We start from the raw sequence: 23,859 nt of genomic DNA, 5'->3' as shown, positions 1-23,859 counted from the left end.
TATGGGGAAGAAAGGTGATTTGAGTGCCTTTGAACGTGGCATGGTTGTTGGTGCCAGAAGGGCTGGTCTGAGTATTTCAGAAACTGCTGATCTACTGGGATTTTCACGCACAACCATCTCTAGGGTTTACAGAGAATGGTCCGAAAAAGAAAAAAAATCCAGTGAGCGGCAGTTCTGTGGGCGGAAATGCCTTGTTGATGCCAGAGGTCAGAGGAGAATGGGCAGATTGGTTCGAGCTGATAGAAAGGCAACAGTGACTCAAATCGCCACCCGTTACAACCAAGGTAGGCCTAAGAGCATCTCTGAACGCACAGTGCGTCGAACTTTGAGGCAGATGGGCTACAGCAGCAGAAGACCACACCGGGTACCACTCCTTTCAGCTAAGAACAGGAAACTGAGGCTACAATTTGCACAAGCTCATCGAAATTGGACAGTAGAAGATTGGAAAAACGTTGCTTGGTCTGATGAGTCTCGATTTCTGCTGCGACATTCGGATGGTAGGGTCAGAATTTGGCGTAAACAACATGAAATCTTTGGGATGTGGTGGAACGGGAGATTCGCATCAGGGATGTGCAGCCGACAAATCTGCGGCAACTGTGTGATGCCATCATGTCAATATGGACCAAAATCTCTGAGGAATGCTTCCAGCACCTTGTTGAATCTATGCCACGAAGAATTGAGGCAGTTCTGAAGGCAAAAGGGGTCCAACCCTTTACTAGCATGGTGTACCTAATAAAGTGGCCAGTGAGTGTATATTTGGACAGAGACAACATTTTTCTAATTTTGGTTATAGACATTACCACAATGAATTTTAAACAAAACAATTCAGATGCAGTTGAAGTTCAGACTTTCAGCTTTCATTTGAGGGTATCCACATTAAAATTGGATGAAGGGTTTAGAAGTTTCAGCTCCTTAACATGTGCCACCCTGTCTTTAAAGGGACCAAAAGTAATTGGACAATTGACTCCAAGGCTATTTCATTGACAGGTGTGGGCAATCTTTGTTATGTCATTCTCAATTAAGCAGATAAAAGGCCTGGAGTTGATTTGAGGTGTGGTCCTTGCTTTTGGAAGGTTTTGCTGTGAAGTAAACATGCGGTCAAAGGAGCTCTCCATGCAGGTGAAACAAGCCATCCTTAAGCTGCGAAAACAGAACAAAAACCCATCCAAGAGATTGCTACAATATTAGGAGTGGCAAAATCTACAGTTTGGTACATCCTGAGAAAGAAAGAAAAAGCACTGGTGAACTCATCAATGCAAAAAGACCTGGGCGCCCACGGAAGACAACAGTGGTGGATGATCGCAGAATAATCTCCATGGTGAAGAGAAACCCCTTCACAACAGCCAACCAAGTGAACAACACTCTCCAGGAGGTAGGCGTATCAATATCCGAATCTACCCTAAAGAGAAGACTGCATGAAAGTAAATACAGAGGGTTCACTGCACGGTGCAAGCCACTCATAAGCATCAATAATTTAAAAGGTAGATTGGACTTGCTAAAAAACAGCTCAAAAAGCCAGCACAGTTTTGGAAGAATATTCTTTGGACAGATGAAACCAAGATCAACCTCTACCAGAATGATGGAAAGAGAAGTATGGCGAAGGCGTGGTACAGCTCATGATCCAAAGCATACCACATCATCTGTAAAACATGGCAGAGGCTGTGTGATGGCTTGGGCATGCATGGCTGCCAGTGGCACGGGGTCACTAGTGGTTATTGATGATGTGACACAGGACAGAAGCAGCCGAATAAATTCTGAGGTTCTGAGGCAATATTGCCTTGCGCTGGCGTGTACTCCGGAGGACAGAGAATGAACTTCAATCCAATATTGCGGCCAGCATGCAGCCAGCGGGTAAGGAAAGGGTGAATCAAACACCCGAAAACCCCGCCCATATAACCCAAAACAGGTCCCGCCAAATTTAGGTGACAGGTTCCCTTTAAAGCAAAGAAGTGGAATATTCTTGAATGGCCAAGATCTCAACCCAATTGAACATGCATTTCACTTGTTAAAGACTAAACTTCAGACAGAAAGGCCCACAAACAAACAGCAACTGAAAACCACCGCAGTGAAGGCCTGGCAGAGCATCAAAAAGGAGGAAACACAGCGTCTGGTGATGTCCAGGAGTTCAAGACTTCAGGCAGTCATTGCCAACAAAGGGTTTTGGACCAAGTACTAAAAATGAACATTTTATTTAAAATTATTGAATCTGTCCGATTACTTTTGGTCCCTTTAAAAACGGTGGCACATGTTAAGGAGCTGAAACTCCTAAACCCTTCATCCAATTTTAATGTGGATACCCTCAAATGAAAGCTGAAAGTCTGAACTTCAACTGCATCTGAATTGTTTTGTTTAAAATTCATTGTTGTAATGTCTATAACCAAAATTAGAAAAATGTTGTCTCTGTCCAAATGTCACGCCCTACCGAAGGATCAATCGGGTGGACCCACTGGACCGCAAATACAGCAGTTGCTGATACCAGGAAGGGAGAGCCAGACCAGGGAAGCAGGTTCAAAAGCTTTATTGTAAAGAAATACAAATATACTAGGGGAGACACCCCAAAGGAAGGCCACAGAACTAAAACACCAGGGTGCCTCTAAGGAGTCCAAGGCTTGGAGTGACCCCTATACAGGGATTTCCCCTTGACCTCCAATAGAGGGTCTGATGAAGCAGAAACCTGTGTTAAACCGACCTAGGAGGTTGGGAAGAAATGAACGGACAAAAACGGGGCAGAATGAGGAACTTGAAAGCAGGCTGAAGACTGCAGGGAACCGCACTGGATACGGGACTCAGGATGCCGAGAAGACCAGACACGATCCTAGGGAAAAAGGTAAACAGAGTAAGACAGGCAAATTGGACTGGTAAGCCTAGCTAGACAAGACCTGGAGCAGAGACTTCAGGATAATAGAAGTTGCCCAGGCGGCGTCCAGGAGTGACTGAGATCCTTATATCCCTCCAGCCTCCAGGTGATAGGCCGGGAGGAGGGGCAGTGAGTGGAGAGGGGCTGGCCCTTTAAGAAGCCAGAGAGCTCGCCTGCCCCCTTTGCACTTCCTAGGAGAGGAAGAGGAAGGAGGAAGTGCAGCAGACATGGGAGCAAGGACCCGGGCAGCATGTCTGCAGGGACGGACCCCGGAGTGCCGGCGGACGACCGGAGCGTGACCCTGCTGGCTCAGGACAGGACCAGAAGAGGTATGAGCAGGCGGGGAAGAGAAAGTGGGCGCCCCGGACCGCGAGGTGGTGACACCAAATATATATGGACCTAACTGTACCTACGTACTGTTTTATGCAGCAAGGCATTAACATCTGGGCGGGGTTCAGTGGCAACAAATGTTTAATCAACTTTTTTATGGTTGCTGGATTTCACTTCCTTTTCTGTGACCACAAGTTCCCAAGAGCGAGAGTGAAACTTAATCCGGGCAATACTGTATATCACATGTGGACACTTTGCTACACTTCTTGGAATGGTGAGCTGATTCATATTTTTATTTTGTTTAAATTAATCATTTTGGGGTCCTTACAATGTTTTGATTGCCCTTTACTACATATTTTTGGAGTTGCTACGACTGAAAAATGGCAATTCTGACATTTTGACTTTTATCTGTTTCACAGTGGTTACCTTATGGGATAAATTCATAAACTGGCGTTTTGTGGATGTGGTAATACCAAATATGTTGAATTTTTCAATTTCTTTTTTTGTTTTGAGAAAAGGAGGCTGATTAAAGCTTTTGTTTAATTTATTTTTTATATATATTTTTTTTTATTTTATTTTAGTTTTTTTTCTACTAGGTGACATGTAACTGCAGTTTGTGCTATAAACAGCAATACTGCAGTATTTCATTATATAGTGACATTCATGATATCCTATGACGCACCAAAACTTACTACGCTTCATAGGAGTAGAAAGATGATGGCGAAAAAGGCAAGTAAACAAGGGGCGCTACCATGTGCAATAGCATCTGGATGGACTGAAAGAACTGCTTGTGCAGTACTAACCTTGTATGGTTGAATAGGCACAACTCCTATATATCTGGGAACTACATCTCCATCTGGTGTGCTGTTCCATAATGCAGTTATTCCCCACTATCTGCTCACAGTGGGATCAAGATGATAGCCAAAAAAGCCAGCATGAAGAAGGGTGCTGCCTAGAAGTGTACATATTTTTGAGACGTTACCTTAAAAGGCAGCATCTGTCTTCACCAGGGGTGGACATATCATTGGTGCAGCCTGTGCAGGTTTTCTATTTTAGGAGCTCTTGGGCTGCAAAGGGCACAATTATTATTCTCTCACAGTGACCCTTTTCTATACACCAGTGGTCTTCACGCTTTTTTTTAGGGGGGTGGGGGGGTTGCAACAGCTTCATTTATTGAGATTCCACAGTAGGCTGTCGTGAGCACTATCAGCACACCGTAATTCTGGTTGCTATTGTATAATTCTGATGAACGTACACTCATGCATCTATCATCCATGAGGGCGTTTGATGCTTAGTATTTTAAATGCACATGGGTGAAGTTGGTATAAGGTGCTGGTCATATGAATATACTAGCTGTTTCCAGCCAGCTAACGCTCTGCATGCTCATTGCTATCTAATTAACGCTGCTAGTGATTAAACTAAAGTAAATAATGACAACATTCAATAGCGCTTACGCAGGTGGTAAATTAACTTAAAATGAAGTTAATAATAATTAAAAATCAGAATAATACTAATACATTTTATTCACAGTGTAAAATCAAAAGTAAACTGTATTCGTGAGGTAATGTGTGGGGACAGAGCCTCGTGTGGTAATGTGTGAGGACGGAGCCTCATGTGGTAATGTGTGGGGACGTAGTCTCGTATGGTAATGTGTGGGGACAGAGCCATGTGTGGGGACGGAGCCTCGTGTGGTAATGGGACGGAGCCTCGTGTGGTAATGGGACGGAGCCTCGTATGGTAATGTGTGGGGACAGCCTTGTGTGGTAATGTGTGAAGATGGAGCCTCGTGTGGTAATGTGTGGGTACGGAGCCTCGTGTGGTAATGTGTGGGTACGGAGCCTCGTGCGGTAATGTGTGGGGACGGAGCCTTGTGTGGTAATGTGGGGGGCGGGATTATGTGTGGTGATGTGGGGGGCGAGATTGTATGTGGTAATGTGGTGGGTGGCAGGATTGTGTGTGGTAATGTGGTTGGGGCGGGATTGTGTGTGGTAATGTGGTGGGGGGGCGGGATTATGTGTGGTAATGTGGTTGGGGGTGGGATTATCTGTGGTAATTGGTGGGGGCAGGATTATGGGTGGTAAATTATTGTGTGTGGTAATGTGGTGGGGGGGTGGGATTGTGTGTGGTAATGTGGTGGGGCGGGATTGTGTGTGGTAATGGTGGCAGGATTATGTGTGGTAATGTGGTGGGAGGCGGGATTGTGTGTGGTAATGTGGTGGGAGGCGGGATTGTGTGTTGTAATGTGGTAGGAGGCGGGATTATGTGTGGTAATGTTGTGGGGCGGGATTGTGTGTGGTAATGTAGTGGGAGGCGGGATTGTGTGTTGTAATGTGGTGGGAGGCGGGATTATGTGTGGTAATGTGGTGGGGTAGGATTGTGTGTGGTGATGTGGTGGGGCGGGATTGTGTGTGGTAATGGGGTGGGGGGCGGGATTGTGTGTAATAATGGGGTGGGGGCGGGATTGTGTGGTGATGTGGTGGGGGGCGGAGCTACTGTGCAGGGGGTGGGATTAGCAAGTAATCACGATGCCTCTTATACAGTTAGGTCCATATATATTTGGACAGAGACAACATTTTTCTCATTTTGGTTATAGACATTACCACAATTTAATTTTAAACAAAACAATTCAGATGCAGTTGAAGTTCAGACTTTTAGCTTTCATTTGAGGGTATCCATATTAAAATTGGATGAAGAGTTTAGGAGTTTCAGCTCCTTAACCTGTGCCACCCTGTTTTTTAAAGGGACCAAAAGTAATTGGACAATTGACTCCAAGGCTATTTCATGGACAGGTGTGGGCAATCCCTTCATTATGTCATTCTCAACTAAGCAGATAAAAGGCCTGGAGTTGATTTGAGGTGTGGTGCTTGCATTTGGAAGGTTTTCCTATGAAGTAAACATGCGGTCAAAAGTGCTCTCCATGAAGGTGAAACAAGCCATTCTTAAGCTGTGAAAACAGAGAAAAAACCCATCCGAGAAATTGCTACAATATTAGGAGTGGCAAAATGTACAGTTTGGTACATCCTGAGAAGGAAAGAAAGCACTGGTGAACTCATCAATGCAAAAAGACCTGGGCGCCCACGGAAGACAACAGTGGTGGGTGATCGCAGAATAATCTCCATGGTGAAGAGAAACCCCTTCACAACAGCCAACCAAGTGACCAACACTCTCCCGGAGGTCGGCGTATCAATATCCAAATCTATCATAAAGAGAAGACTGCATGAAAGTAAATACAGAGGGTTCACTGCACGGTGCAAGCCACTCATAAGTGTCAAGAATAAAAAGGCTAGACTGGACTTTGCTAAAAAAACATCTAAAAAAGCCAGCACAGTTCAGGAAGAACATTCTTTGGACAGATGAAACCAAGATCAACCTCTACCAGAATGATGGAAAGAGAAAAGTATGGCGAAGGCTTGGTACAGCTCATGATCCAAAGCATACCACATCATCTGTAAAACACGGCGGAGGCAGTGTGATGGCTTGGGCATGCATGGCTGCCAGTGGCACTGGGTCACTAGTGTTTATTGATGATGTGACACAGGACAGAAGCAGCCAAATGAATTCTGAGGTATTCAAAGCCATACTGTGTGCTCAGATCCAGCCAAATGCAGCAAAACTGATTGGTCGTCGTTTCATACTACAGATGGACAATGACCCAAAACATGAAGCCAAAGCAACCCAGGAATCTATTAAAGCAAAGAAGTGGAATATTCTTGAATGGCCAAGTCAGTCACCTGATCTCAACCCAATTGAGCATGCATTTCACTTGTTAAAGACTAAACTTCAGACAGAAAGGCCCACAAACAAACAGCAACTGAAAACCACCGCAGTGAAGGCCCGGCAGAGCATCAAAAAGGAGGAAACACAGCGTCTGGTGATGTCCATGAGTTCAAGACTTCAGGCAGTCATTGCCAACAAAGGGTTTTCAACCAAGTACTAGAAATGAACATTTTATTTAACCCCTTTCTGACATCGGACGTACTATCCCGTCGAGGTGGGGTGGGCCCGTATGACCACCGACGGGATAGTACGTCCAGCGCGATCGGCGGCACTCACGGGGGGAGCGCGGCCGATCGCGGCCGGGTGTCAGCTGCCTATCGCAGCTGACATCCGGCACTATGTGCCAGGAGCGGTCATGGACCGCTCCCGGCACATTAACCCCCGGCACACCGCGATCAAACATGATCGCGATGTGCCGGCGGTGCAGGGAAGCATCGCGCAGGGAGGGGGCTCCCTGCGGGCTTCCCTGAGCCCCCCGCAGCAACACGATGTGATCGCGTTGCTGCGAGGGTCTTACCTCCCTCCCTGCCTGCTCCAGACCCGGATCCAAGATGGCCGCGGATCCGGGTCCTGCAGGGAGGGAGGTGGCTTCACAGGAGCCTGCTCAGAGCAGGCACTGTGAAGCAGCCTGCACTTCTCTCAGATCGGTGATCTGTCAGAGTGCTATGCAAACTGGCAGATCACCGATCTGTATTTTCCCCCCCTGGGGCAAAGTAAAAAAGTAAAAAAAAAATTTTCCAAATGTGTAAAAAAAAATAAAAAAATAAAATATTCCAAAATAATGAAAAAAAAAAAAAATATTATTCCCATAAATACATTTCTTTATCTAAATAATAAAAAAAAACAATAAAAGTACACATATTTAGTATCGCCGCGTCCGTAACGAACCGACCTATAAAACTGGCCCACTAGTTAACCCCTTCAGTAAACACCGTAAGAAAAAAGAGGCAAAAAACAACGCTTTATTATCATACCGCCGAACAAAAAGTGGAATAACACGCGATCAAAAAGACAGATATAAATAACCATGGTACCGCTGAAAGCGTCATCTTGTCCCGCAAATAACGAGCCGCCATACAGCATGATCAGCAAAAAAATAAAAAGTTATAGTCCTGAGAATAAAGCGATGCAAAAATAATTATTTTTTCCATAAAATAGTTTTTATCGTATAAAAGCGCCAAAACATAAAAAAATAATATAAATGAGGTATCACTGTAATCGTACTGACCCGAAGAATAAAACTGCTTTATCAATTTTACCAAACGCGGAACAGTATAAACGCCTCTCCCAAAAGAAATTCATAAATAGCTGGTTTTTGGTCATTCTGCCTCACAAAAATCTGAATAAAAAGCGATCAAAAAATGTGACGTGCCCAAAAAGTTACCAATAAAAACGTCAACTCGTCCCGCAAAAAACAAGACCTCACATGACTCTGTGGACTCAAATATGGAAAAATTATAGCTCTCAAAATGTGGTAACACAATATTTTTTGCAATAAAAAGCGTCTTTCAGTGTGTGACGGCTGCCAATCATAAAAATCCGCTAAAAAACTCGCTATAAAAGTAAATCAAACCCCCCTTCATCACCCCCTTAGTTAGGGAAAAATAAAAAAAAATTATTTATTTCCATTTTCCCATTAGGGTTAGGGTTAGGGTTGGGGCTAGGGTTAAGGCTACAGTTAGGGTTGGGGCTAAAGTTAGGGTTAGGGTTGGGGCTAAAGTTACGGTTAGGGTTTAGATTACATTTACGGTTGGGAATAGGGTTGGGATTAGGGTTAGGGGTGTGTCAGGGTTAGAGGTGTGGTTAGGGTTACTGTTGGGATTAGGGTTAGGGGTGTGTTTGGATTAGGGTTTCAGTTATAATTGGGGGGTTTCCACTGTTTCGGCACATCAGGGGCTCTCCAAACGCGACATGGCGTCCGATCTCAATTCCAGCCAATTCTGCGTTGAAAAAGTAAAACAGTGCTCCTTCCCTTCCGAGCTCTCCCGTGTGCCCAAACAGGGGTTTACCCCAACATATGGGGTATCACCGTACTCAGGACAAATAGGACAACAACCTTTGGGGTCCAATTTCTCCTGTTACCCCTGGGAAAATACAAAACTGGGGGCTAAAAAATAATTTTTGTGGGAAAAAAAAGGATTTTTTATTTTCACGGCTCTGCGTTATAAACTGTAGTGAAACACTTGGGGGTTCAAAGTTCTTACAACACATCTAGATAAGTTCCTTGGGGGGTCTAGTTTCCAAAATGGGGTCACTTGTGCGGGGCTTCTACTGTTTAGGTACATTAGGGGCTCTGCAAACGCAATGTGACGCCTGCAGACCATTCCATCTAAGTCTGCATTCCAAATGGCGTTCCTTCAATTCCGAGCCCTTCCATGCATCCAAACGGTGGTTCCCCCCACATATGGGGTATCAGCGCACTCAGGACAAATTGGACAACAACTTTTGGAGTCCAATTTCTCCTGTTACCCTCGGGAAAATACAAAACTGGGGGCTGAAAAATAATTTTTGTGGGAAAAAATTTTTGTTTTATTTTTACGGCTCTGCATTATAAACTTCTGTGAAGCCCTTGGTGGGTCAAAGCGCTCAAAACACATCTAGATAAGTTCCTTAGGTGGTCTACTTTCCAAAATGGTGTCACTTGTGGGGGGTTTCAATGTTTAGGCACATCAGTGGCTCTCCAAACGCAACATGGCGTCCCATCTCAATTCCTGTCAATTTTGCATTGAAAAGTCAAACGGTGCTACTTCCCTTCCGAGCTCTCCCATGCGCCCAAACAGTGGTTTACCCCCACATATGGGGTATCAGCGTACTCAGGACAAATTGTACAACAACTTTTGGGGTCCAATTTCTTCTCTTACCCTTGGGAAAATATAAAATTGGGGGTGAAAAGATAATTTTTGTGAAAAAATATGATTTTTTATTTTTACGGTTCTGCATTATAAACTTCTGTGAAGCACTTGGTGGGTCAAAGTGCTCACCACACCTCTAGATAAGTTCCTTAGGGGGTCTACTTTCCAAAATGGTGTCACTTGTGGGGGGTTTCAATGTTTACGCACATCAGGGGCTCTCCAAACGCAACATGACGTCCCATCTCAATTCCTGTCAATTTTGCATTGAAAAGTCAAACGGCGCTCCTTCCCTTCCGAGGTCTCCCATGCGCCCAAACAGTGGTTTATCCCCACATATGGGGTATCAGCGTACTCAGGACAAATTGTACAACGACTTTTGGGGTCCAATTTCTTCTCTTACCCTTGGGAAAATAAAAAATTGGGGGCGAAAAATAATTTGTGTGAAAAAATATGATTTTTTATTTTTACGGTTCTGCATTATAAACTTCTGTGAAGCACTTGGTGGGTCAAAGTGCTCACCATACCTCTAGATAAGTTCCTTATGGGGTCTACTTTCCAAAATGGTGTCACTTGTGGGGGGTTTCAATGTTTAGGCACATCAGGGGCTCCCCAAACGCAACATGGCGTCCCATCTCAATTCCAGTCAATTTTGCATTGAAAAGTCAAATGGCGCTCCTTCGCTTCCGAGCTCTGTCATGCGCCCAAACAGTGGTTTACCCCCACATATGGGGTATCGGCGTACTCAGGACAAATTGTACAACATCTTTTGGGGTCCATTTACTCCTGTTACCCTTGGTAAAATAAAACAAATTGGAGCTGAAGTAAATTTTTTGTGAAAAAAAGTTAAATGTTCATTTTTATTTAAACATTCCAAAAATTCCTGTGAAGCACCAGAAGGGTTAATAAACTTCTTGAATATGGTTTTGAGCACATTGAGGGGTGCAGTTTTTAGAATGGTGTCACACTTGGGTATTTTCTATCATATAGACCCCTCAAAATGACTTCAAATGAGATGTGGTCCCTAAAAAAAAATGGTGTTGTAAAAATGAGAAATTGCTGGTCAACTTTTAACCCTTATAACTCCCTAACAAAAAAAAATTTTGGTTCCAAAATTGTGCTGATGTAAAGTAGACATGTGGGAAATGTTACTTATTAAGTATTTTGTGTGACATATCTCTGTGATTTAAGGGCATAAAAATTCAAAGTTGGAAAATTGCAAAATTTTCAAAATTTTCGCCAAATTTCCATTTTTTTTGCAAATAAACGCAGGTAATATCAAAGAAATTTTACCACTATCATGAAGTACAATATGTCATGAGAAAACAATGTCAGAATTGCCAAGATCCGTTGAAGCGTTCCAGAGTTATAACCTCATAAAGGGACAGTGGTCAGAATTGTAAAAATTGGCCCAGTCATTAACGTGCAAACCACCCTTGGGGGTGAAGGGGCTAAAATTATTGAATCTGTCCAATTACTTTTGGTCCCTATAAAAACAGGGTGGCACATGTTAAGGAGCTGAAACTCCTAAACCCTTCATCCAATTTTAATGTGGATACCCTCAAATGAAAGCTGAAAGTCTGAACTTCAACTGCATCTGAATTGTTTTGTTTAAAATTTATTGTGGTAATGTCTATAACCAAAATGAGAAAAATGTTGTCTCTGTCCAAATATATATGGACCTAACTGTATATATAGATGTAGCGCACCATGCTGGCTAACAGCCGAACATACTAATAGATTGAGCAGGATGTTCAGCTTGTATGTAAGTACACCCTACCAGTACCAAAAGTCTATCTTATTTCATTATTACAGGGCTTGGCTGCATCCTGTTAATATGAAAAAATACAAGAAGTATTAGTTGATATTTTGTATTTTCTATTGTATCATGAAGAACCATCAATACCTTTCTCAACATTAAAAGTGCAACACCATGAAAGACAAGTCATGGACGTGGACTTCTGGAAATCACAGGATAGATAGACATGCTAATGATGTGCAAGGGATGAAAAAATGGAAACCCTTTCAAAACCTCTAGATTTATTCATTATCGAGTATGAACGCCATAGGCAGAAATTCAAACACTTACACGTCTTGGCTGCTATAAGTGAAATAATTAATGGCTGTCTAAAGGTACGTTCACACTGAACAACTTAACAACGATATCGCTAGCGATCCGTGACGTTGCAGCGTCCTGGATAGCGATATCGTTGTGTTTGACACGCAGAAGCGATCTGGATCCTGCTGTGATGTCGTTGGTCGGAGCTAGGAGGCCAGCACCTTATTTTGTCGCTGGATCACCCGCTGTCATCGCTGGATCGGTGTGTGTGACACCGATCCAGCGATGTCTTCACTGGTAACCAGGGTAAACATCGGGTTACTAAGCACAGGGCCGCGCTTAGTAACCCGATATTTACCTTGGTTACCAGCGTAAAAGTAAAAAAAAAAAAAACACTACATACTTACCTTCCGCTGTCTGTCCCCCGGCGCTGTGCTTCTCTGCACTGTGTAAGTGCCAGCCGGAAAGCAGGGCACAGCGGTGACGTAACCGCTCTGCTTTCCGGCCGCTGTGCTTACACAGTGCAGAGAAGCAGAACGCCGGGGGACAGACAGCGGAAGGTAAGTATGTAGTGTTTGTTTTTTTTTACTTTTACGCTGGTAACCAGGGTAAACATCGGGTTACTAAGCGCGGCCCTGCGCTTAGTAACCCGATGTTTACCCTGGTTACCCGGGGACCTCGGCATCGTTGGTCACTGGAGAGCGGTCTGTGTGACAGCTCTCCAGCGACCAAACAGCGACGCTGCAGCGATTGGGATCGTTGTCTGGATCGCTGCAGCGTCGCTAAATGTGACGGTACCTTAAGGAAAGTTCTGCCGTGCAGAATGCACTTGGGCCTGCATGACCTCACACCTCTGGTATCAAAGGCTATCATACTTCAAAGCAAGACAGCAATGGAGGCTGAAGGTTTATCCTCCTCGGTAAAGTGTCCAACTTTTGTCTTAACTGCTGATAGTTCTGGAGTGTATGTGGGCAATGTCATAAAGAGGCTTTCTTGAGGGAACTTTACATTAGTCCTATTCCTGGGATTATGGTGTGGGATGGTATAATGTACAGCAAAACCCCCTAGTTTTCATTCCAAATATACTATCAACTTGGAGTTACATTGCTTTGCTCTTGGAATCTGTGGAACGGCCATTTCTCCAAAGTGTCCAAAGAACCATTTTTCAACACATTATTGGGCTCTATTTTGCTTGTGCTACTTTGAGCAGCCTGGGTGGCCTTACCGTGCTGCCATGGCATACAGCGTCGCCAGACTTGTCTCCCATCAAGCATACATAAAATGTAATTGGTCGGCAATTGCAAAAGGAGCTGCGAGCAGTGGATCTTGATGATTTTCCCAAGTGAATTAGCAAAACATTTAACCGACAACCATTACTAACCTCACTGATAGCAGCTATGGTTGTAATCTTTCTGCCCCTGATGTTCATACTAGATACTGAACAAATCGAGATGTTTTGAACTTTTTTGTGCAGTTTGAAAGATCTGAACTACGAACTCGCAGTTCCAGGACATGGGAGTGCCACTTCTGATTCTGTGACTGCACCCACATTGTTAGTCAGTTAGTCTTTTTGCCATTTTAAAGTTATGCAAATAAATGTAGGGAAGAGCGTAATCACTTCTCTCCTCCTGCACCAATGGAACACACAATAGGCATGAAGGGTGGTCCTTCTGTTCGACAGAACTTACCCCTTTGGCAGGATCCAATGTAGAAAATCCTGCAAATGTGCAATGTTCTGCTTACCTGGGCATGTGCAATGATGTCAGGTCTACCTTCCCAGCTTCATCGATGCACTATACATCCCCTGGAATGCAGGACGTGGCACACAAGTTGATTCCCTGCATTGAAGAAAATACTGGAAGGATATGTGCAAATTGACTTTTTTGAAGCACTCGAAAATGACTAATTTTTCATCTTGAGAAGATTCTCCTTTTGTGTGACATTTTCTTGTGAAGTCATTTTAACATTTCCTGAAGCATTTCAAGATTTTTTTTCTAGGTGATTTTTTTTCTTCACGTTTTTAAATCCATTAAGCAATTAGCAAAATGCTACTTATTTATGGAACAAAAAACGCCTAAACGCTTACAAAATGCTGAAACACCACCCTTGGGTCTTTTTGGAGCTTTTGCAATCTTCCTAATGACTTCTTTTGCAAGAGTATGAGCCAGATTCATAGCAGAGAATACCGTTTCCGCAGCAGTTTCCCATGAGTTTACATTACAATGTAAACCTATGGGAAACAAAAAACGCTGTGCACATGCTGTGGAAACAAACGTTAGGATATGCAGCGGTTTACATTCCGCAGCATGTCACTTTCTGCGGATTCCGCAGCGGTTTTACAGCTGCTCCTATGGAAAACCGCAGTTGTAAAACTGCAGTGAAAACCGCAGACAAATTGCGGTAAATCCGCAATAAATCTGCAGAAAAAATGCAGCGTTTTTGCCCTGCAGATTTATCAAATTGGCTGCGGAAAAATCCGCAGTGGACCAGAATACGTGTGCACATAGCCTGAATGTTTGGTGTTTTTGAAAACTTGAAGTATATTAAAAGTTATCAAAAGCCTAAATGTATAAACATGAAGCGCTCAACAATTATTTTTTTTTTTTTGCATTTTAATTTTTTTCTCTACTTTCAAATCTGTTTAACTTTTTCATTTTTCTGCTAAAATAGACATATGAGTGCTTTTTACAAGATGCACAGTAATTTTGAATCGCACTATTCCTTTTACCATTTATTAAGGGAAAATGACAAATTCCAATTGCAGTGAATTAGTAGAAAAAAAAAGCAATCAGTGACGGACAGTGGCTTCTAAGATGTTACCTGCAACGATTCGCAGTAGCATTGCCCACAGCTGTTTGAGGCAGATGCCTTCTATGTAATTATAGCCGGCATCAGATCTCCCTGACATGCTGCATGGCGTAATAGTACGTCATGGAGCATTAAGGGGTTAAGCGATTTTTAAGGCATTTTTACGGATAGAAATGACTTAAAAATACCTTGAAAAAAAAAAGAGTATTGGCACACTGCTGCAAAGTGAGGAAAATGTCAATCTAGGGGAGGGTATGTGGCCAAAACTAGTACTAGTACAACATTAGCATATGATGAGTGACGTGTGAAAACATTTTTTGGGCACAAGTATGAATATAAGTACTTTGTGAGAATGCAGGATTAGGCCTTTGTAACAAAATGGTGACTATTTATGAGAATTGAGGTACCTGACAAGTTCCCTTTAAGTGATAAGTATTTTTAAAAAATGATAGCATTATTAGTATATGGATGACTGGTTTGGTTATTGAACCAAAATAAATCTGTGTGACACTCATATTCGCCGCAGGACAAATGTTAATAGAAAAACTGGTGTGAGCTGTTCACTGACGCTGCTATCATGAAGCAAGTTGAATGCTTTGCCTCAGGCCGGTTTCACACGTCAGTGGCTCCGGTACGTGAGGTGACAGTTTCCTCACGTACCGGAGACACTGACACACGTAGACCCATAAAAATCAATGCATCTGTTCAGATGTCATTGATTTTTTGCGGACCGTGTCTCCGTGTGCCAAACACGGAGACATGTCAGTGTTCGTGGGAGCGCACGTATTACACGGACCCAATAGAGTCAATGGGTCCGTGTAAAACACGGACCACACACGGACGTTCTCCGTCTGGGGTCCGTGTGCGTGCAGGAGACAGCGCTACAGTAAGCGCTGTCCCCCCCACATGGTGCTGAAGCCGCGATTCATATGTTCCCTGCAGCAGCGTTTGCTGCAGAGAAAATATGAATAATAGTGTTTAAAATAAAGATCTATGTGTCCGCCCCCCCCCCACCCCCTGTGCGCCCCCCCGCTGTCCTGAAAATACTCACCCGCTCCCACGTTGGCCGTCGCTCCTTCCTCTCTGCCCCGCGCCTCCTACTGTATGCGGTCACGTGGGGCCGCTCATTTACAATCATGAATAGTCTGCTCCGCCCCTATGGGAGGTGGAGCCACATATTCATGACTGTAAATGATCGGCCCCACGTGATCGCATGCACTAGAAGCCGCGGCCAGACCAGGAAGCAGCGAGGGAGGCGGGTAAGTATTTTCTGAACAGCGGGGGGGGCGCACAGGGGGTGGGGGGGCGGGGGACACATAGATCTTTATTTTAAACACTATTATTCATATTTTCTCTGCAGCAAACGCTGCTGCAGGGAACATATGAATCGCGGCTTCAGCACGATGCAGGGTACCACTCGCGTGGGTACCACACGCTCCGTGTGGTACCCACTCGCCATACGGGCGGCACACGTGTGCCGCACGTATGGCCTACGTGAGTTCCCAGGCACACGGACACTGATAACTCCGGTATCGATTTATTCCGGTACCGGAATTATCTGGACGTGTGGGACAGCCCTCAAGCGGCAGAGCATTCCTAAAGACAGGGGGCGGCAGAGCGGCAGCTAGAACACGTGCCGACTCTCCCTACAAACCCTGCTCTGACTCTCTGACACTTGCTGACAGTGCAGACAGTCAGTGACTGTCTGTGTCACACAAACAAGCTAATGTGCAGCATGTCTGGCAGGTGACTCACTCTCACTGACTGTTACCACCCGGCTGAGGTGCAGAGGCGTTGCTCAGTCTCCTGACCTGCTGGCTGCTGTGCTGGGACTTGGAGCAGTAACCGGCAGCAGTAAGTAAAGTAACTATAAAAACATCTTTCTCCACCCCCCCATCCCCCGCATGCTGCTGCTGAGCACAGCTCTGTCACTCACGGCGGCGGCAGCAGTAGTAAAGTAAGTTAAGTAACTATAAAAACATCATTCGCCCCCCCATCCCCCACTGCTGCTCCTCACCCCCCACATGCTGCTTTTGAGCACAGCTCTGTGGGTATGTGCACACGTCTGGATTTCTTGCAGAAATTTCCTGAAGAAAACCGGAAATTTTCTGCAAGAAATCCGCATTTTTTTTTTTGCGTTTTTTTTTCTGTTTTTTTCGCGTTTTTTTAGCATTCTGCAAGCGTAATTAGCTTGCAGAATGCTAAAGTTTTCCAAGCGATCTGTAGCATCGCTTGGAAAACTGACTGACCGGTTGGTCACACTTGTCAAACATAGCGTTTGACAAGTGTGACCATCTTTTTACTATAGATGCTGCCTATGCAGCATCTATAGTAAAAGATAGAATGTGTAAAAATAATAAAAAAAATAAAAAAAATGGTTATACTCACCTGCAGGCATCCGTTCCTATAGATGCCGGTGTGGTTCAGGACCTTCCATGACGTCGCGATCACGTGAGCGGTCACATGACCGGTCTCGACCAATCACAAGACCGCGACGTCATCGCAGGTCCTTCACCGCACACCAGCTATAGAAACCGAAGCGGCAGCAAGCAGCGGAGAGGCGGGAAGACATTGAAGGTGAGTATATGACTATTTTTTATTTTAATTCTTCTTTTTTTTTACCAATTATATGGTGCCCAGTCCGTGGAGGAGAGTCTCCTCTCCTCCACCCTGGGTACCAACCGCACATAATCTGCTTACTTCCCGCATGGTGTGCACAGCCCCGTGCGGGAAGTAAGCAGATCAATGCACTCCTAGGTGTGCGGAATCCCCTGCAAATCCGCATTTTAATTAACATGTTGCTTTTTTTTCCGCAATGCGATTTTTTCGCGGAAAAAAAGGCTACGTTTGCACAAAAAATGCGGAATACACTGAAAATAATGGGAGGCATATGTTAGCGGGTTTTTTTGTGTTTTTATAGCGAAAAAACGCGAAAAATACTGAACGTGTGCACATGGCCTGACACTCACAGTCCACAGCCTCCCTCCATCAGATTATCAGACTCAGAAGTAGATAAGCTACGCTATGTGAACCAATGGGGCTGTGTGTGGGGGTCTATATATATATATATATATATATATATGTAGGCAGAAGGAATGGGATAGACATCGGATAGTCGAGATAGAAGGAATGGATTTAGATAGAAGGAATGAGATTGATAGATAGATATATCTATTCATATATCTATCTATAGATATATCTATGCTATGGATAGATGTAGATAGATATCTATGTATCCATGTATATCTAACTATCCATATATCTATCTACATCTGTCCATAGATATATCTATAGATAGCTATATGAATAGATATATCTATCTCCTTCCTTCTATCTCATTTCTTCTATCTATCGATCTCATTCCTTCTATCTATCTCATTCCTTCTATCTATCTCATTCCTTCTATCTATCATTCCTTCTATCTATCATTCCTTCTGTCTATCATTCCTTCTATCTATATATTTATCTCATTCCTTCTATCTATATATTTATCTAATTCCTTCCATCTATCTATGTATCTATCCCATTCCTTCTATCTCATTCCTTCTATCTATATACTTATCTCATTCCTTCCATCTATCTATCTACAGTTAGGTCCATATATATTTGGACAGAGACAACATTTTTCAAATTTTGGTTATGGACATTACCACAATGAATTTTAAACAAAACAATTCAGATGCAGTTGAAGTTCAGACTTTCAGCTTTCATTTGAGGGTATCCACATTAAAATTGGATGAAGGGTTAAGGAGTTTCAGCTACTTAACATGTGCCACCCTGTTTTTAAAGGGACCAAAAGTAATTGGACAATTGACTCCAAGGCTATTTCATGGGCAGGTGTGGGCAATCCCTTCGTTATGTCATTCTCAATTAAGCAGATAAAAGGCCTGGAGTTGATTTGAGGTGTGGTGCTTGCATTTGGAAGGTTTTGCTGTGAAGTAAACATGCGGTCAAAGGAGCTCTCCATGCAGGTGAAACAAGCCATCCTTAAGCTGCGAAAACAGAAAAAACCCATCCGAGAAATTGCTACATTATTAGGAGTGGCAAAATCTACAGTTTGGTACATCCTGAGAAAGAAAGAAAGCACTGGTGAACTCAACAATGCAAAAAGACCTGGGCGCCCACGGAAGACAACAGTGGTGGATGATCGCAGAATAATCTCCATGGTGAAGAGAAACCCCTTCACAACAGCCAACCAAGTGAAGAACACTCTCCAGGAGGTAGGCGCATCAATATCCAAATCTACCATAAAGAGAAGACTGCATGAAAGTAAATGCAGAGGGTTCACTGCACGGTGCAAGACACTCATAAGCATCAAGAATAGAAGGGCTAGACTGGACTTTGCTAAAAAACATCTAAGAAAGCCAGCACAGTTCTGGAATAACATTCTTTGGACAGATGAAACAAATATCAACCTCTACCAGAATGATGGCAAGAGAAAAGTATGGCGAAGGCGTGGTACAGCTCATGATCCAAAGCATACCACATCATCTGTAAAACATGGTGGAGGCAGTGTGATGGCTTGGGCATGCATGGCTGCCAGTGGCACTGGGTCACTAGTGTTTATTGATGATGTGACACAGAACAAAAGCAGCCGAATGAATTCTGAGGTATTCAGAGACATACTGTGTGCTCAGATCCAGCCAAATGCAGCCAAACTGATTGGTCGTCGTTTCATACTACAGATGGACTATGACCCAAAACATAAAGCCAAAGCAACCCAGGAGTCTATTAAAGCAAAGAAGTGGAATATTCTTGAATGGCCAAGTCAGTCACCTGATCTCAACCCAATTGAGCATGCATTTCACTTGTTAAAGACTAAACTTCAGACAGAAAGGCCCACAAACAAACAGCAACTGAAAACCACCACAGTGAAGGCCTGGCAGAGCATCAAAAAGGAGGAAACACAGCGTCTGGTGATGTCCATGAGTTCAAGACTTCAGGCAGTCATTGCCAACAAAGGGTTTTCAACCAAGTATTAAAAATGAACATTTCATTTAAAATTATTGAATCTGTCCAATTACTTTTGGTCCCTTTAAAAACAGGGTGGCACATGTTAAGGAGCTGAAACTCCTTAACCCTTCATCCAATTTTAATGTGGATACCCTCAAATGAAAGCTGAAAGTCTGAACTTCAACTGCATCTGAATTGTTTTGGTTAAAATTCATTGTGGTAATGTCTATAACCAAAGTTAGAAAAATGTTGTCTCTGTCCAAATATATATTGACCTAACTGTATGTATCTATCCCATTCCTTCTATCTATCTATCTCATTCCTTCTATCTATATATTTATCTAATTCCTTACATCTATTTATCTATCCCATTCCTTCTATCCCATTCCTTCTATCTATCCCATTCCTTCTATCTATCTATTTCCTTCTATCTATATATTTATCTAATTCCTTCCATCTATCTATCTATGTATCTATCCCATTCCTTCTATCTATCTCATTCCTTCTATCTATCTCATTCCTTCTATCTATCTCATTCCTTCTATCTATCCCATTCCTTCTATCTATATATTTATCTAATTTCTTCCATCTATCTATGTATCCATCCCATTCCTTCCATCTCATTCCTTCTATCTATCTATCTATCCCATTCCTTCTATCTATCTATCTCATTCCTTCTATCTATATATTTATCTAATTCCTTCCATCTATCTATTTATCTATCCCATTCCTTCTATCTCATTCCTTCTATCTATCCCATTCCTTCTATCTATTTCCTTCTATCTATATATTTATCTAATTCCTTCCATCTATCTATCTATGTATCTATCCCATTCCTTCTATCTATCTCATTCCTTCTATCTATCTCATTCCTTCTATCTATCCCATTCCTTCTATCTATATATTTATCTAATTTCTTCCATCTATCTATGTATCCATCCCATTCCTTCTATCTATCTCATTCCTTCTATCTATATATTTATCTAATTCCTTCCATCTATCTATCTCTCATTCCTTCTATTTATCTATCTATCTATCTATCTATCTATCTATCCCATTCCTTCTATCTATATATTTATCTAATTTCTTCCATCTATCTATGTATCCATCCCATTCCTTCTATCTATCTCATTCCTTCTATCTATATACCTATCTCATTCCTTCCATCTATCTATCTATCTATCCCATTCCTTCTATCTATCTATCTCATTCCTTCTATCTATATATTTATCTAATTCCTTCCATCTATGTATCTATGTATCTATCCCATTCCTTCTCTCTATCTCATTCCTTCTATCTATATACTTCTCATTCCTTCCATCTATCTATCTCTCATTCCTTCTATTTATCTATCTATCTATCTCTCATTCCTTCTATCTATATATTTATCTCATTCGTTCCATCTATCTATCCATCCTATTCCTTCTATCTATCTATCTATCTATCTATCTCATTCCTTCCATCTATCTATTTTCTATCTATATTTATATCTTTCTATTATCTATCTATCTATCTATTTATCCCTCTATCTGTGTGTAATGGAGTGCGGGTTGGACAAATGTAAAAGAGGAGGTTGGACAAGAAATTACATCACAAATTTTTTTTGTTCAATAATAGATCTTTATTTGGCTTTCAAAAACGCATAAAAAAACCATCAAAATACACTTTAAAAGAGCGCCAAAAAATGCATCAAAAACGCACCTGCGTTTTCTGCCAAGAGATGCAGAATCAGTGCCTACAAAATACTTAAATCATCTTATCAAAAGAACTGGAGACCTCAATTAAAAATAGCAGACAAATCTTTATTATACACAATAAATATTAATCAAAACACAAAAATTATAAGGTAGTACATTTAGGCTATGTGCACACGTTCAGGTTTTTTCGCGCTAAAAACGCTATAAAAACTCATTAAAAACGCATGCATTATGCATTCTATCATTTAGAATGCATTCTGCATGTTTTGTGCACATGGATGCGTTTTTTTCCGCGAAAAAAATGCATCGCGGTAAAAAAATTAGCATGTTCATTAATTTTGCGGATTTTCTGCGTTTTTCCCGTGATTCCCATTTACTCGCGTTAGGCGAGTAAAGAGTAAGGGTACGTTCACACAGGACTTTTTTGCTGCTTTTTTTTGCTGCTTTTTTTAATGCTAATTTTCAGCTGCTTAGAGGTGCGTTTTTTGGTGCGTTTTTGGTGCGTTTTTTTCATGCTTTTTTTGTGGTATATGGTGAATCAAACATGTTTGATGACTATACCAAAGACACTCAGTTAGTAGTCAAGCACGCTCACATAACACGTTATCAGAGCACGTTCACATCACTAGTATTTACCTACTACCTGGTCATTTAATTTGTTAGAAAAGGACATATGTTAAGTTTTTTATTTACCAATCTCCCAGTGGAGCTTAGCATCGCCTTCATCCCAGCGGGGGAACAATTTACGGCAGATTACATGCCATGCATCTGCCTTTTTTTGACGATCACTGTAGTTTGGGCAAGCTAAATCCCAAATTACAGGCATTGTTTCCACCTTGCAAAAATAAATGAAAAAGTAATTACCAAATGCAAGATGAAATGAAGCCAACATTCATGACAAGGAAGCTACAGACATACACATGCAGAACACATGAACATGTACATAACAGCACATGAGCATCGCAAAGTGTACCATTGCAAACAATCGGATAGATAGATATATCACAAATTAAAAAAAAATTACCTCCATGATTAGTTGGGAAACATTAATGCCCATCCTCCTATACCAAGACATGGCTAACACCTCACTTCCAGAAACTCCCTCACAGTAGATCACAATCAGGACACCTCACAATGGCTCTTCACACCTCACAATGGCTCACAATGGCTCTTCACACCTCACTACCAGGAACTCCCTCACAATAGATCACAATCAGGACACCTCACAATGGCTCTTCACACCTCACAATGGCTCACAATGGCTCTTCACACCTCACTACCAGGAACTCCCTCACAATAGATCACAATGGACACCTCACAATGGCTCTTCACACCTCACAATGGCTCACAATGGCTCTTCACACCTCACTAACCACACCCCTAAGCTCTTGGCTGTGAAATCCCTTCCTGCTGGCCATGATTTTCTGCACAAAAAAAGCAGCAAATAATGCTACATGCGTTTTTGCAGCGTTTTTTTCATCACCCATTCAAGTCAATGGGTGAAAAAACGCTGCAAAAACGCTGAAAGAAGTGACATGCCCTATGTCCAAAAAAAGCAGCAAAGCAGAAAAAACTGATCAAACAAAAAACCAACGTGTGTGCATGAGATTTCTGAAATCTCATAGGCTTTACTGGTACTGTAAAAAGCAGCTGAAAATTAGCATAAAAAAAAGCAGCAAAAAAGTCCTGTGTGAACGTACCCTAAACCAGATTTATTTGTACTGATTTGACTATGGGGGGGCCGCCGTTTTGCAGTTCGCCTCAGGCAGCAGAAAGGCTAGGTTCACCCCTGGAGCTGTTAATACAGTATGCAGGACTCCTATGCTAATAACATTTATATTTTTATAGACCCTGATTGGTACGTTATAAGCCATAAACCAATATGTGATATACTCCACATGCAATAATGGGTCTATTGGCTGTCACCCCGCTTTCCCAGACACTGATTGGTACAATATTAATACACTGGGCATCCCATCATTGTCCGGTACAAACATATGCATTATATGGACGGGAGCGGGTACAGCATCCCAAAAATTTGCAAAAATAATTGCACCCTATCCTTATGTCAGTGTCAGATGATCCCCAATCTCAGGGGTTTTATATGTAGTAAGAAGTGTTCTCTATTGCAACAAAGTATCAAATGAAAAGCCCAGAAGTTACAATTAACATAATGTAGCAATGAATATGTCCAAAAACCAGAATTTAGGCTGCACCACTATGGGTGAAAGGGGTCAAAAAACAGGACCTGAGAATGCTGAGTATTTTCTTTGTAGTAGCAGAAGGAGGACAGCTGCAGACAAGCTGCAATACAGTCCTGAAATGATGAGACAGTCACATACACAGGGGGGCGCAGCCAGACACCAATGTCACGTCTCCTGACGAAGATCGGCGAAACGCGCGTTGAGGCGGCAGGCTGGGGCTCCAGGTGTTTCACCGCATGTAGGTATTCTGCCTTTTTAATTTAATCATTTTCTGCACTCTATAGCACTTTAGTTCCATTATGCTGCGTGCACCTTAATTCTTAAT

General features: G+C 42.6%; 1 long non-coding RNA gene across 1 annotated transcript; it reads right to left on the bottom strand.

The window, feature by feature from the left end:
- Positions 1-2,502: 2,502 nt before the first annotated feature.
- Positions 2,503-22,608, bottom strand: LOC143809733 (uncharacterized). Its single transcript, XR_013222422.1, has 3 exons — positions 22,355-22,608; positions 22,024-22,165; positions 2,503-2,815 (listed from the first exon to the last, which is right to left on the bottom strand). It is a non-coding gene; the product is annotated as an uncharacterized LOC143809733 (long non-coding RNA).
- Positions 22,609-23,859: the final 1,251 nt, after the last annotated feature.

The sequence above is a fragment of the Ranitomeya variabilis genome, chromosome 2 (genome assembly GCF_051348905.1).
Source record: "Ranitomeya variabilis isolate aRanVar5 chromosome 2, aRanVar5.hap1, whole genome shotgun sequence".
Lineage (NCBI taxonomy): Eukaryota > Metazoa > Chordata > Amphibia > Anura > Dendrobatidae > Ranitomeya > Ranitomeya variabilis.
Note: the sequence above shows the minus strand (reverse complement) of the source record. Positions and strands in the feature narration are given on the sequence as shown.